Source organism: Symphalangus syndactylus, chromosome 8 (genome assembly GCF_028878055.3).
Source record: "Symphalangus syndactylus isolate Jambi chromosome 8, NHGRI_mSymSyn1-v2.1_pri, whole genome shotgun sequence".
Lineage (NCBI taxonomy): Eukaryota > Metazoa > Chordata > Mammalia > Primates > Hylobatidae > Symphalangus > Symphalangus syndactylus.
Genome location: NC_072430.2, coordinates 112653266 through 112656425, shown reverse-complemented (window position 1 = coordinate 112656425; position 3160 = coordinate 112653266). Strand labels below are relative to the sequence as shown.

The 3160-nt window shown below is 44.3% G+C and overlaps 1 pseudogene; it reads left to right on the top strand.

Annotated features, from left to right (window-relative positions):
* Positions 1-283: 283 nt before the first annotated feature.
* On the top strand, positions 284-2913 carry LOC129488343 (large ribosomal subunit protein uL11-like; annotated as a pseudogene).
* The last annotated feature ends 247 nt before the right edge of the window (positions 2914-3160 follow it).

Genomic DNA, 3160 nt, shown 5'->3' with positions numbered 1-3160 from the left:
CCTCGCCCAAACCTCATGTTGAAATGTAATCCCCAGTATTGGAGATGGGTCCTGGTGGGAGGTGTTTAGGTCATGGGGGCAGATTTCTCATGGCTCGGACCTGTCCTGGAGATAGTGAGTGAGTTCTCATGAGATCTGGTCATTTAAAAGTGTGTGGTACCCCCACTTTAACTCTCTCTCTCGCTCTTGCTTTCGCCATGTGAAGTGCCAGCTCCCACTTCACCTTCCACCATGAATGAAAGCTCCTTGAGGATTCCCCAGAAGCCAAGCAGATGCCAGCACCATGCCTCCTGTACAGCCTGCAGGACTGTGAGCTAATTAAACCTCTTTCCTTTATAAATTACCCAGTCTCAGGTATTTCTTTATAGCTATGCAAGAATGCCTAATACAGTTGATTTCAACTATAATCAAGGAGGGAAAAAAAGTGAGTGGAGGTTAAACAAAGTTGTTTGCCATTTTTCACATGATCAGGAGCAGAGATAAAGTTATAACTTGCAAGTGGCTCCATTCAGGCTGATGGGGCATGATCACAGTGCTTTGGTTACCTGGTGGGCCTCATGGGCTGAGGCCTCAAAGACATAACCAGGCCCTATCGTGATCGCTCCATTGGAAACATGGGGCCTTTTTTCAGCATCTGCCATCCACAAGACACTGTGCCCCCGGGACTTTCACCATGTCTCATACGGTAGCCCTACTATTATTCCTAGGCAGCTCTGTATTCCCAGAGGGTTTCCCTTGACTTCTTAGATACAATGGATCATTTGAGTTTTGCTTGTGAAATTGTGAAAAGTTTTTAAGAGCAAACACACACCTCAATGAGACCATAAAGGGGTTAAGGCGTGTGCAGTGCTTTGAGGTGTTCAGATGAAAAGCTCTCAGTAGTATTAATTATTATTCTTTTACTTACAAGTAGCTCTTTTTTTACATATATACTTTAAGTTCTAGGGTACATGTGCACAACGTGCAGGTTTCTTACATATGTATACATGTGCCATGTTTGTTTGCTGCACCCATTAACTTGTCATTTACATTAGGTATTTCTCCTAATGCTATCCCTCCCCTATCCCCCCACCCCACGACAGGCCCTGATGTGTGATGTTCCCCTTCCTGTGTCCAAGTGTTCTCATTGTTCAATCCCCACCTGTGAGTGAGAACATGCGGTGTTTGGTTTTTTGTCCTTGCAATAGTTTGCTGAGAATGATGGTTTCCAGCTTCATCCATGTCCCTACAAAGGACATGAACTCATCATTTTTTATGGCTGCATAGTAATGTGCCACATTTTCTTAATCCAGTCTATCACTGATGGACATTTGGGTTGGTTCCAAGTCTTTGCTATTGTGAATAGTGCCTCAATAAACATATGTGTGCATGTGTCTTTATAGCAGCATGATTTATAATCCTTTGGGTTTATACCCAGTAATGGAATCGCTGGGTCAAACGGTATTTCTAGTTCTAGATCCCTGAGGAATCGCCACACTGACTTCCACAATGGCTGAACTAGTTTATGCTCCCACCAACAGCGTAAAAGTGTTCCTATTTCTCCACATCCTCTCCAGCATCTGTTGTTTCCTGACTTTTTAATGATCACCATTCTAACTGGTGTGAGATGGTATCTCATTGTGGTTTTGATTTGCATTTCTCTGATGACCAGTGATGATGAGCATTTTTTCATGTGTCTGTTGGCTGCATAAATGTCTTCTTTTGAAAAGTGTCTATTCATATCCTTTGCCCACTTTTCGATGGGCTTGTTTGATTTTTTTCCTGTAAATTTGTTTAAGTTCTTTGAAGTTCTGGATATTAGTTCTTTGTCAGATGGGTAGATTGCAAAAGTTTTCTCCCATTCTGTAGGTTGCCTGTTCACTCTGATAGTAGCTTCTTTTGCTGTGCAGAAGCTCTTTAGTTTAATTAGATCCCATTTGTCTATTTTGGCTTTTGTTGCCATTGCTTTTAACAAAACAATAAGTAAAACATGAGTCCACAAAAAACTGTGAGAGGGATATACCTTATAAAGACCTTGGGTTCTTTTGGCTGTTGGCTCGGAGGAGGCCAAGGTGCAACTTTCTTTTTTTTTTTTTTTTGAGACGGAGTCTCGCTCTGTCACCCAGGCTGGAGTGCAGTGGCGCGATCTCGGCTCACTGCTAGCTCCGCCTCCCGGGTTCACGCCATTCTCCTGCCTCAGCCTCTCCAAGTAGCTGGGACTACAGGCGCCCGCCACCACGCCCGGCTAATTTTTTTTTTGTATTTTTAGTAGAGACAGGGTTACACTGTGGTCTCGATCTCCTGACCTCGTGATCCGCCCGCCTCGGCCTCCCAAAGTGCTGGGATTACAAGCGTGAGCCACTGCACTCAGCCCAAGGTGCAACTTTCTTCCGTCATCCTGAATCTGGGTTCATCCAACACCAGCTGCCTCCACCATGCTGCAGAAGTTCGACCCCAACGAGATCAAAGTCATATAGCTGAGGTGCACCGGGGGTGAAGTCAGTGCCACGTTTGTGCTGGTTCCCCAAGATCGGTTCCCTGGGTCTGTCTCCAAAAAAGGTTGGTGATGACATTGCCAAGGCAATGAGTGACTGGAAGGGCCTGAGAATTACAGTGAAACTGACCATTCAGAACAGACAGGCCCAAATTGAGGTGGTGCCTTCTGCCTCTGCCATGATCATCAAAGCCCTTAAGGAACCACCAAGAGACAGAAAGAAACAGAAACACATTAAACACAGTGGGAATATCACTTTTGATGAGATCGTCAACATTGCTTGACAGATGCAGCACCCATCTTTAGCCAGAGAACTCTCTGGAACCATTAAAGAGATCCTGGGGACTGCCCAGTCTGTGAGCCATAATGTTGATGGCCACCAACCTCTTGACATCATAGATGACATCAACAGTGTTGTTGTGGAATGTCCAGCTAGTTAAGAAGCACAAAGGAAAATATTTCAATAAAGGATCATTTGACAACTGGAGAAAAAAAAAAAAAAAAACACCTTGCGTTCTGCAGTCAATTCTCCCTGCCTAAGTGAAAATCCCTGATATTTTGTGAATGATGAGGGGACACAGTCATTCCAGTCCCCAGCACTAAGTCATAGTACATAGAGCAGGGCAGAATATCTGTAGCTACTGTGAATGAAATTATTTTGAATCCTGTGGGAAAAGAACAGTGGGA